This window comes from Prionailurus bengalensis, chromosome A2, assembly GCF_016509475.1.
Source record: "Prionailurus bengalensis isolate Pbe53 chromosome A2, Fcat_Pben_1.1_paternal_pri, whole genome shotgun sequence".
In the NCBI taxonomy this organism is placed as follows: Eukaryota; Metazoa; Chordata; class Mammalia; order Carnivora; family Felidae; genus Prionailurus; species Prionailurus bengalensis.
In genome coordinates this window covers 59,383,499-59,396,600 of record NC_057348.1, presented here as the reverse complement: position 1 = coordinate 59,396,600, position 13,102 = coordinate 59,383,499, and the positions used below count along the sequence as shown (strand labels likewise).

Below are 13,102 nucleotides of genomic sequence, written 5' to 3'. Positions count from 1 at the left end.
GAATCCCAGAGATGCTGTCCCCTCACTGGTCTGTAGCCTGCTCAGCCATCCCTGAGTACCAACACTTTATTTCCAGAAGAGTCATAGCCTGTAGACATTAACTTCCATGAATCCAGCCCCCTTTCTCTGAGAAATATATATTTTTAAAATATATGTAGCTCACTTGCATGAGCACTCTCTCTCTCTCTCTCTCAAAACTAAACATTAAAAAAATTTTTTTAAGTAATAAAAAAATAAAAATATATGCCACAAATAAACAATCTGAATAGGCCTATTAAGGAAATTGAATCAACAATTAATAACCTGTAAAACAGAAAGCAGCAGACCCAGATGGGTGTACTGGAAAATTCTACCAAACATTTAAGGAAAAAAAATTTTACCAATTCTCTACAGTCTCTTCCAGTTGATAGAAACAGGGAATACTTTCTTTTTTTTTTTTCTTTTTTTAAATTTTTTTAAATGTTTATTATTTTTGAGAGAGCATGAGCAGGGGAGGGATAGAGAGAGAGGGAGACACAGAATCTGAAGCAGGCTCCAGGCTCCAGAACAGAGCCCAACGTGGGGTTCAAACTCACAAAGTGTGAGATCATGACCTGAGCCGAAGTTGGATACTTAAACGACTGAGCCACCCAGGCGTCCCAACAGGGAATACTAACTCATTCTGTAAGACCAGCATTAACTCAATTCCAAAACCAGGCAGAGACATTAGAAGAAAAGACTACCACAGACCAGTATTTATCATGGACACAGATGTAAAAATCCTCAACAAAATATTAGCAAATTGAATTGAACAATGTATAAGAAGAATTATAGATCATGACCACATGGGATTTTTCCCAGGTACGCAAGGCTGTTTCAACATTTGAAAATCAATTAGTGTAATCCAACACATCAACAAGCTAAAGAGGAAAAATCACATGATTATAGCAATAGATGCAGAAAAAGCACTTGATAAAAATCTAACACAAATTCATAGTAAAAGCTCTCAATACACTAGGAATAGAGGAGGACTTCCTGAACTTGATAAAAGGACATCTACAAAAACCCTACTGCTAACTTACACTTGAAGCCTTCTTGCTAAGATCAGGAATAAAGCAAGGATGTCTTCTCACCATTCGTTTCCAACATCTTACTGGGAGTCCCAGCTAATGCAATAAGACAAGAAAAGGAAATAGAGGTACAGGTTTCCCCTGCTATCAGAGTAGAACGTCCCTATAAAACCTTTCATAAGCCAAAATAGTGTAAAGCAAAGGAGCAATTACCATTAATTTATATGGAAAGTTTTCTTTGTGTTCCCAGATGTGAAAAATAATCTCTCCTGGGCTTTTCCGATACCTTAGGACACCTCTTGCTAATAGATGCATGAAAAAGAGGTAAAGCACAGATGTGCAAAGACACGGTTCAAAGCTATGGCGGCTTGACGCTGAGATGCTGAATGTAGTTCCCAGGGAAGGAGCTTGGCAGGGCCAGTCTCGCTGCCTCCAGAATGGCTCACTGCACAACAGACGCTGAACACGATTGTCACTTCTTGCTTTTTTTCATAAAAGTGAAAATCCTCTGCCATTTTCTTTCAGTTAGCAAAAACAGGTACTAATGCAGGTCTTTCCTTTCACTGAAAAGGAGAGTGACCTAATATGAAGCTTAGAAAAGTGGGGAATGCCTAAATACAGATGGGGAAGAAAGAAATAAAACTTTGTTGGCACATGACATGATCATCTACGTAGAAAATCTCAAAGTATCAACAAAAAACTCCTAGACTGGTAAGCCATTCTAGCAACGTTACAGAATACAAGGCCCCTATAAAAAACTTCATTTCCTATGTACTAGCAATAAACAAGTAGAATTTGAGATGATTGAAAACACAATAATACCATTTTCATCAGCACCCTCAAAAAAGAAATGCTGGGGCGCCTGGGTGGCGCAGTCGGTTAAGCGTCCGACTTCAGCCAGGTCACGATCTCGCGGTCCGGGAGTTCGAGCCCCGCGTCGGGCTCTGGGCTGATGGCTCAGAGCCTGGAGCCTGTTTCCAATTCTGTGTCTCCCTCTCTCTCTGCCCCTCCCCCGTTCATGCTCTGTCTCTCTCTGTCCCAAAAATAAATAAACGTTGAAAAAAAAACTTAAAAAAAAAAATCATATAAAAAAAAAGAAATGCTTACAAATCTAACAAAACATGCACAAGATGTATATGAGGAAAAAATATAAAAATCTGATGATGGATCAAAGAATTAAATAAACAGATGCTTCACCTTTATAGGTAAGAAGGTTCAATACTGTCAAGATACCAGTTCCTCCCAACTTGATCTATAGATTTAACACAGTCCCAGTCAAAAGGCCAGCAAGTTATTTTGTCAATATCGACAAACTGATTCTAAAGTTTACACAGAGAGGTAAAAGACCCAGAATAGCTAACACATTTTTAAAGGAGAAGAAAAAAGTTGGAGGACTCACACTACCCGAGTTCAAGGCTTACTGTAAAGCTACAGTAATCAAGACCTGTGCTACTGGCAAATAATTCAGTGGAACAGAATAGAGTAGCTCAGAAACAAACCCATCCAAATCTGTCAGCCGATCTCTGACAAAGGAGCAGAGGCAATACGGTGGAGCAAAGATACTTTGCAACAAGTGGTGCTGGGACGACCAGACGTCCACATGCAAAAAATGAATCTAGGCACGGACTTGACACTGTTAATAAAAAACTAACTTAAAATGGATCGTTGACCTAAGTGTAAAATGTAAAACCATAAAACTCCCAGAAGATAACATACGAACAAATCTAGATGATCTTGGGTATGGTGGTTTTTCAATACAATGCCAAAGTGACAATCCATGAAAGAAAGAATTGATAAGCTGGATTTCATTGACATTAAAATTTCTGCTTTATGAAAGGCAATGTCAAGAGAACTGAGAAGACCAGCCATAGGCTGGGAGAAAATATTTGTGAAATACATATCTGATAAACATCTCCAAACTATACAAAGAACTCTTAAAATTTAACAATAAGAAAACGAACGGGGTGCCTGGGTGGCTCACTTGGTTGGGGGTCTGACTTCGGCTCAGGTCATGGTCTCACAGTTCGTGAGTTTGAGCCCCGCATCGGGCTCTGTGCTGACAGCTCAGAGCCTGGAACCTGCTTCACATTCTGTGTCTGCTTCTCTCTCTGCCCCTCCGCCACTTGTGCTCTCTCTCCCTGTCAAAAATAAATAAACATTAAAAACAAAAGAAGAAAATGAACAACCTGGTTTAAAAATGGGCCAAACACCTGAACAATACTTCATCATCAAGAAGATATAGAGAAGGCAAATAAACATATGAAAAGATGTTCAACATCAGATGTCTTAAGGAATTGCAACTTAAAACAATAAGATACTGCAATATACACCTACTAAAATGGACAAAATCTAAAAGACTGACAGCACCAAACACTGGTGAGGATGCGGAGCAATGGGAACTCCCTTGGTCGTTGGAGGGAATGCAAAATGGTGCAGCCACCTTAGAAGATAGTCTGGCAGTTCCTTACAAAGCTAAACGATCCAGCAGTCTCGCTCCTTGGTATTTACCCAAAGGAGTCAAAAACTTATGTCCACACAAAACCCACATGTGGTCGTTTATGGCAGCTTTATTCATAATTGCCAAAACTTGGAAGCAACTGAGATGCCCTTCAGTAAGTAAACAGATAAACAAACTCAGTACACCCAGATAGCATATCGTTCAGTGCTGAAAAGAAATGAGCTACGAAGCCACGAAAAAACATGGAGGAACCTTAAAAGCATACGTATTACTAAGTGAAAGAAGCCAGTCTGAAAGGTGACGACTGAGTGATCCCAGCTATAGGACATCCCGGAAAAGGATAACTATGGAGATGATAAAAGGACCAGGGGTTGCCAGGGGTTGGGGGGCGGGGGGAGGGATGAGTGAGTGGAGCACAGAGGATTTTTCGGGCAATGAAACAAGTCTGTGTGACACCATGATTACATGTCCTTATACATTTGTCTAAATCCATGGACTGTACGACACTAAGAGTGAACCCCCATGGAAACTGTGGACTTCGGGTGATAATGACGTGTCGGTGTGGGTTTACCGATTGTAACAAATGTATGTCGGTGTTGGGGGAGGCAGGTGGAAGGAGAGGATATTTGGGAACTCTCTGTACCTTCTGTTCATTTTGTTTTTAAAGACGAAGTCTCTACTAAAAAATATATACAGGGGCACCTAGGTGGCTCAGTTGGTTAAGCATCTGACTTCAGCTCAGGTCATGATCTCACGGTTCGTGAGTTCGAGCCCCACATGGGGCTCTGTGCTGACAGCTCGGAGCCTGAAGCCTGCTTCAGAGTCTGTGTGTCCCTCTTCTCTCTGTCCCTCCCTGCTCGCGCTCTGTCTCTCTCAAACATAAAATAAACATTAAAAAATTTTGTTTCGGGGCTTCTGGGTGGCTCAGTCGGTTGAGCATCCAACTTCAGCTCAGGTCACGATCTCGCCATCTGTGAGTTCGAGCCCTGCGTCGGGCTCTGTGCTGACAGCTCAGAGCCTGGAGCCTGTTTCAGATTCTGTGTCTCCCCCTCTCTGCCCCTTCCCCGCCATGCTCTGTCTCTCTCTGTCTCTCAAAAATGAATAAACGTTAAAAAAATTTTTTTTTTAATTTTTGTTTCAAATATATACAACAGTAAACGAAGAGTCTGTTCCAACACTGGAAGGAAGAGCGGCCGTGTTAGAGAAAATGTCCAAAAAAAAAAAAAAATCCCAGAATTCCTCACTGCAAAGTTCTTTGTGATAGGCAGGAACTAGAAACAGCACACGTGCCCACAGCAGGGAAGTGGACAAACCATTACTGCTGCTGTAGCAAAGGACTGCACAGTTTATTCCCTCACAGACAGAGGCCAGAGTTCCAAAGTGGGCCTCACTGGGCTACCATCAAGGCATCGGCAGGACTTTGTTCCTCTCTGGAGGCTGAAAGGGAGATCCTTTTGTTACCTTTTCTAGCTTCTGGAGGCCACCCGGGCCCCTTCCATTTTCAAACCAGCAACGCCAGCCGAGGCTTCTCACGCCGTGTCACCCCTGACCCTCGTTCCTGCCTCCTCCTCCCATTTCTGAGGACCCTTGTGATGACCCTGGGCCCACCTGGGCAATCCAAGATCATCTCCCCAGCTCCAGGTTTGCTAGTTTGCAACCTTAACTCTATGTGCAGCCTTGGTTCTCCCTTGCCAAGTCATATACTATATCCACGGTGTCCTGGGATTAGGCATGGACATGTAAGGGGGGCCATACACACCATAGAAATCTATTCAGCAAGAAGAAAAGAACAAAGTATTAAGACAACGTGGCAGCAACGTGGATGAACCTCACAAACATTATGCTGAGGAAGAGAAGCCAGGCGCCAAAGATGACCTACTATAATATTCATTTGAAGTGCCAGAACCAGGTATTGGTTAACGGTTGCTGCGTAACAAACCATCCCAAAACTTGGCTTACTGTAACACATATATTATTTCGCCCTTTCTGTGAGTTGGGAATCTGGCCAGTTGGGCTGACTCCTCTGCTGTGGGGCCTCTCACGGATTGCTGTCCAGGTGGTAGCTGGGCTGTGGCCATCCCACGACTGCACTTGGGGAAAGAGCCGCTTCCAAACTCACCCGTGTGGCTGTTGGCAGGATTGGATTCCTTGCTGGCTGGAGGCCAAAGGACACTCTCCGTCTCTTGCCACATGAGGTCTCTGAAAAGGCAGCTTGTTTCTTCAAAGTGCGCAAGCTGAAAAGCCACCAGAGAGTCTGCAAGCAAGATGGAAGTCACGATCTTATGTAACCTAATCTCAGAAGTCACATCCCGTCCCACATTGAATTGGTTAGAAGCAAGCCACTGGGGCCAGCCCACATTCAAGGCTGTGGGTAACTTTGAGAAGACAGGTGTCACTAAGGTCCATCTCATAAGGGAAAAAAATGAATGGCGACATCAGCCCATTGGATGCCCGTGGCTAGGGAAGGGGAGGGAGTTGATACAAAGGGGCATGAGGAAACTTTTGGGGTAATGAAAAGGTTCTATGTCCTGATTATGCTGGTCCTTACATAGGTGTTTAAATTTGTCAAATCTCATCAGTTGGCACATAAAATGGGTGTATTTTCTGATAAGTAAATTAAACCTCAATAATATTTTTGGCAAACATAGGATTTTTTTTAATGTTTATTTATTTTTGGGAGACGGATCATGACATGAGTAGGAGAGGGGCAGAGAGGGAGAGGAAGACACAAAATCCGAAGCAGGCTCCAGGCTCTGAGCTGTCAGCACAGAGCCCGACATAGGGCTTGAACCCATGAACCGTGAGATCATGACCTGAGCTGAAGTCGGACACTTAACCAACTAAGCCGCCCAGGCGCCCCAGACTTTTTTTTTTTAATGTAGGACCTTTTAAGGCTGTCTTTATCACTCACCTGTCTACATTGACTAGGTACATAAGGGCTGTAGGACGAGCCATCTCCTGCCTCCTTGGTTGAGAGAACAGCATCATTCATTCTTGGCCAGGGAGGACTGGGGTGAGGTGGGCAAGGCACCCAGAACATAACATTTTAGGGAGGTGCATGTGTGACCCCAAAGGTGAGCACTTCCTTGAATTTTGTGTACTGTGTCCCAGCCCCATTCTCTGCCTGCCTTGCTGCGATTTGTTTGAGATGCTCACTCTACAGTCCCTCCAGTGAGGGCCAAGAGGAGCCCAGCCCCAGAAAACGGACCCATGGACGCAGAAGGGAGCACAAACACCCCGGGACAGCCTGAGGAAAGCTGCAGAGCCTGATCACCAGTGTGAGCTCCTCACTTCCAGCAGCCAGACAGCACAGAGGTGATGGGACCCAGGAGAAGAAGGCGAGCAGAGCCACTCAGGTGAGAGGAAGCCCAACCCCCCCTAGATTCAAGAAAAGAGAAACGAAGCCAGAATCCCTTCCTGGAAACCATGCAAACCTTCCTCCTGGAGAAACCAGCCCAACCAGGAGGTCAGAAAATAAGCAGGAAGGAACCCAGAAGAACCCCCAGACACCTAAAAGCTGCAGTGAGCCAGAGGTGGGGGTGAGGGTCAGCCTTGCAGCAGCTGGAACCGCCACAGCGAGGCCAGCAACACACAAGGCACCGCAAGCTTCAGAAAGCACTTGCCAGTGCTGACCTCTGGCTGAGGCAAGACCATGTATGGGCTGAGTCTTGGCAGTCTTTCTAGGCACCTGCCACCATGGCTGCCCCTCAGACACAGAAGCGAGACCCCACGGCCCAGGGGAAGACCAGCCTGCACCTTTGCCTCTTGCCCAGGCTCCATCTGGACACACAATCAAAGTGGCACAACTCATCTGAAGTCCTTGGTGCTGGACTTGCCCTGGCCTGGAGCCTGAAGGACAAGCGAACAGGAAAATGTCACCAGAAACACGAGAAAATGCATTCATTAAGGGGATGAGTTTGAGACATGCAAGTAAACGTAGATTCTGCAGGTATCAAGAAGCAGAGAGGCACGCCTGGGTGCAAGCAAGGATTAAGGGATTAAGACCACAATAAAGACTGGATGCAGCCAGCACATGAGTCGGCAAGGGGGGCAACATTAAGCTGGGGACAGCTCCCAGAACTCTGTTGGAAAGGACACGGAGACGAAGCGACAGGACCCCAGGGAGACGGCACGCCAGGGTCGCGTGGAACGAATTCAGGAGATGGCCACACATGGAAGGGAGGAGCAAAAGTCAGCGCGGTGATGGATGAAAACTACCTGTGCTGGAAGGCCAGGCGAATGTGCAGGGAGAGGCACCTACACTGCACACCCTCCCGCAGGATTGAAGAGTGAGCAGAAGGCACGACACCGAGGCGGACAAGGAAAACAAACGAAACATCAGGTACCCTATAAAGGAACCAAAACTAAGTGCGTGTTGCCTGTTACTCCCAAGCTCCTAAATGCCAGCCAGGGTCTAGCAGAGCATTGCTTTTGAGTTTGGTGGGGTGAAAGGGGTCTCTCTTTCATTCGGTTTCCTTTTTCAATGTAGTCAAGTCCACATAACATCGAATTTATGTACCTTTACGTAGTGCAGCCGTCCCCACCATCCACCCCCGCCCCCCCAGCTCTTTTCATCTTGTAAAACTGTTAACCAATAACTTGTTAACCAATAACTCTCCATTCTCCTGCCCCTCAGCCCCTGGCAAGCCACTGTGCTGTCAAAAAGGTTTTGACTATTCCGAGTACCTCATATAAGTGGGATCATACAATATTCGACTTTTCGTAACTGGCTTACTTCACTTAATGTCCTCAAGGTTGATCCATTTTCCTTCCTTTTCAAGGTTGTATATAATATTCCACATTTTGTATAATAGACCACAATCTGTTTATTATCCATCCATCCATCATACACACTTGGGTTGCTTCTACATTTTTAGCTATTGCAAACAATGCTGCCGTGAACACGGGTATATGAATGTTTCTTCAAGATTGTTTTCAATTCCTTTGGGCATATACCCAAAAGTGGAATTGCTGGAACATACAGTATTTCTTTTTCTTGTATTGCCTCCAGCAGGTAGGAGTAGTGAAATGCCTTTCACTACTTCTACGGTGCTTTTTTATTTAAATTCAAGTTAGCTAACATACAGTGTAGTCTTGGCTTCAGGAGTAGAACCCAGGGATTCATCTCTTACATCTGACACCCAGTGCTCATCCTGAAGAGTGCCCTCCTTAATGCCCATCACCCATTTAAGCCACCCCCCACCTGCCTCTGCCCTAGCAACCCTCAGTTTGTTCTCTGTATTAAAGAATCTCTTGTGGTTTGCCCCTGTTTTTACCTTATTTTTCCTCCCCTTCCCCCATGCCCATCTGTTGTGTTTCTCAAATTCCACGTGAGTGAAATCATATGATATGTGTCTTCCTCTTACTGACTTATTTCAACTAGCATAATACCCTCTAGTTCCATCCACATTGTTACCAAGGGCAAGATTTCATTCTTTTTGATGGCAGAGTAATACCACATCTTCTTTATCCATTTGCCCATCGATGGACATTTGGGCTCTTTCCATACTTTGGCTATTGATGATAGCCCTGCTATAAACATTGGGATGCATGTGCCCCTTTGAAACAGCACACCTGTATCCTTTGATAAATACCTAGTAGTGCAATTGCTGGGCCATAGGGTAGTTCTATTTTTAATTTTTTGAGGACCCTCCATACTGTTTTCCAGAGTGGCTGCACCAGTGTGCATTCCCACCAGCAGTGCAAAAGAGATCCTCTCTTTCTGCATTCATGCCAACATCTGTTGTTGCCTGAGTTGTTAATGTTAGCCATTCAGACAGGTGTGAGGTGGTCTCTCACTGTGGTTTTGAATTGTATTTCCCTGATGATGAGTGATGTTGAGCATTTTTTCATGTGTCAGTTGGCCATCTGGATGTCTTCTTTGGAGAAATGTCTGTTCATGTCTTCTCCCCATTTCTTCACTGGATTATTTGATTTTGGGGTATTGAGTTTGGTACGTTCTTTATAGATTTTGGATACTAACCCTTTATCTGATATGTCATTTGCAAGTATCTTCATTCATTCCGTTTGTTGCCTTTTAGTTTTGTTGATTGTTTCCTTTGCAGTGCAGAAGCTTCTTGTTTTGATGAGGTCCCAATAGTTCATTTTTGCTTTTGTTTTCCTTGCCTCCAGAGACATGAATAAGAACTTGCTGCAGCCGAGCTCAGAGAGGTTGCTGACTGTTTTCTCCTCTAGGATTTTGATGGCTTCCTGTCTTACATTTAGGTCTTTCGTCCATTTTGAATTTATTTTTGTGGTATATAGTATTTCTATCTTTAACTTTGGGATGCTATTTTATTGTAAATGGGACTGCTTTTGTTTTCCTTTTCAGATTTTTCATTATTTGTGTATACAACTGCAACTGATTCTGCTACTTCACTAAATTATTTAATTCTAACAGCTTTGTTGTGGAGTCTTTAGGGTTTTCTATCATCTGCATCTGTTACATCATCTGCATCATCTGATTTACATCATCTTCAAACAGATGATTTTATTTCTTCTTTTCCAACTTGGATGCTTTCTCTTTCTTTTTCTTACTTAGTTGCTCTGGCTAGAACTTCCAGTACTATGTGGAATAGAAGTGGTGAATGCAGGCATCCTTACCATGCTTATTGATCTTAGAGGAACAGCTTTCAGTCTTTCACCACTGAGTATGATGTTTGCTGTGGGCTTTTCATATATGGCTTTTATTATATGGAGGTAGTTTCCATTTTCCTATTTTGCTTTTTTTTAATGTTTGGTTAAATCCTTTTTCTGCACCAGCTGAGATGATCATGTGGTCTTTTTCCTTCATTCTGTTAATGTGGTATATTATCCTGATTCCTAGCATCCTAGGAGTAAGTCTCACTTGTGTTGTATGATCCTTGTCAAATTTGGCTGAATTCTGTATGCTAATATTTTAAATTTTGTGCATGAATGTTCATAAGAGATGTTGGTCTATAGTTTCTTTTCTTGTCAGTGCCTTTGACCAGCTTTGGTATCATGTTTATGCTGCTCTCATAAAATGAATTCAGAGGTGTTCCCTCTTCTTCAACTTTTGGAAAAATTTCAAAAGGATTGGTATTAGATTTTTGATTACTGATTCAATCTCCTTACCAGTTATAGGCCTATTCAGATTGTCTGTTTCTACATGATTTAGTCTTGATAGATTTTGTGTTTCTAGGAATTTGTCTATTTCATCGGTTGTCCAGTTTGGAGGCACACGGCTATTCATGGTACTGATCCTTCTTATTTCTGTAGGATCAGTAGTGATGTTCCCACTTTCATTTCTCATTTTAGTAACTTCAGTCTTTTTTTCCTTAGTCCATCTAAGTTAAGGGTTTGTCAGTTTTTTTGATCTTTTTGAAAAACTGTTTTTCTATTCTTTATTTTGTTTTTCTCCTTTCTTTTTTTTTTTATATTAATTCCTTCCTTTTGCTGGCTTCAGGTTGAATTTGTTCTCCTTTTTCTAGAAGTTCCTTAAGTTGTAAAGTTAGATTGTTGGTCTGAGATCTTTCTCTTTTTTTAATGTAAGTTTTATAGTCATAAATTCTCCCCCTTAGCACCATACATTGTGCTGTTTCCCATAAGTTTTGCTCTGTTGTGTTACCAGGTTTCTTCATCTCTATTTTTTTTTTTTTGGCTAATTTCCTTATGATTTCTTTTTTTTTCTTAATGTTTATTTTTTATTTTTGAGAGAGACAGAGCATGAGTGGGGGAGGGGAAGAGAGAGAGGGAGACACAGGATCTGAAGCAGGTTCCAGGCTCTAAGCTGTCAGCACAGAGCCCAACACGGAGCTCGAACTCATGAACCACGAGATCATGATCTGAGCCAAAGTCAGATGCTTAACCGACTGAGCCACCCAGGCACCCCTATGATTTCTTCTTTGATCCACTGGTTGTTTACAAAAGTGTTCTTTAATTTCCACAACTTTGTGAAATTTTCTAGTTTTGCTTTCATTAACAATTTCTAACTTTATCTGATTTTTAACAGAAAAGATACTTTGTATGATATCTATCTTTTTAAATCTATTGAAACTGAATTTGTGGCCCTAATATTTGGGACATCCTGAAAAATACCCCATTTGCACTTGACAGTGTATTTTGCTTTGCTGGGTAGAGTTTTCTGTGTATGTCTGTTACATCTAGTTGGTATATTGCAATGTTTAAGTCCTCTGTTCCTTATCTTCTGTCTGCTTGTTCTTCCACTATTGCAAGGGGGATATTGGTCTCCAACCATTCTAGTTCTCCCTTCCACCTGTCAGTTTTTGTTTTATATGTTTTGATAGTCTGTCATTAGGCATGTAAATGTTTATAATTGTTATATTTTCTTGGTGTAGTGGAAATTTATTAATATATAATGCCTTCTTTGTCTCTTTTAAACTTTTCTGGTTTAAAGTATGTCTGATATTAGTATTGCTACTCTCATTCTCTGTTTTGGTTACTATTTGCAGGGAGTATCTTTTCCCACCCTTTCACTTTCAACCGGTTTGTGTCTTTGGAACTCAAGTGAGTCTCTTATAGACAACATATAGTTGAATCATGTGTTCTCCATTCTGCCAGTCTCAGTCTTTTGATTAGAGAGTTTAATCCATTTACATTTAAAGTAATTGATGAAATGGTGTGACTTGTGTCATTGTACCTTTTGTTTACTATATGCCTTATAGGTTTTTCCCCCCATCTCCTGCAATACTGTTTTATTTGTGTTTAGTTGATTGTTTGTAGTGAAATGTTTAAATGCCTTTCTCATTTCCTTTTTATATATTCTATAGGTATTTTCTTTGTGGTTACCACAGGGATTACATTTAATAACCTAAATTTGAATCTCTACCACCATAACTTCAGTAACATACAAAACCTCTGCTCCTTTACAGTTCCATCTTCATCCTTTTTGCTGCTGAAGTCACAAACTTACATCTCTATACATCCTGTGCTCTAAAACATAAACTAAAAATTCTTTAAAATGCAAGAGTCTCTTAAATTATGTAGAAAACAGAATTCAGAGTTACACTCCAAACAGTTATAGTAATGCTACCTTTATACTAATAATTATGTTTTCTTTAAATGTATTAGTCTCTTAGATCATTTGGAAAACAAAGAGTACAGTTTCAAACCAGTGTTAACTTATACTGGCTTCTAGGGGCCCCTGGGTTGCTCAGTCAGTTGAGCATCTGACTCTTGATTTTGGTTCAGGTCATGATTTTAAGGTTCTGGGATTGAGCCCTGTACTGGGCTCTGTACTGAGCATGGAGCCTACTTGGGATTCTCTCTCTCCCACTGTGGCCCTCTCCCCCACCCTCTCTAAATAAGTAAATAAATAAATAAATAAATAAATAAATAATTTATACTAGCTTTTAAAATTGCCCACATTTATGGGGTACCTGGTTCGGTTGGTTAAGTGTCTGACCTTGGATCAGGTCATGATCTCATGGTTCGAGTTCGAGCCCCACGTTGGTCTCTGTGCTGACAGCTTGGAGCCTGGAGCCTGCTTCAGATTCTGTGTCTCCCTCTCTTTCTGCCTCTCCTCGACTCATACTCTCTCAAGAATAAGTAAAACATTAAAAAAAATTGTTTTAATTGCCCACATTTTACCTTTATTGGGACCTTTATTCTGTCA

The 13,102-nt window shown here is 42.2% G+C and overlaps 1 protein-coding gene across 1 annotated transcript in view; it reads left to right on the top strand.

Moving 5' to 3' along the window:
* CFAP100 (cilia and flagella associated protein 100) overlaps positions 1-13,102 on the top strand; it is a 52,782-nt gene that overhangs the window by 31,258 nt on the left and 8,422 nt on the right. The window lies entirely within an intron of this gene.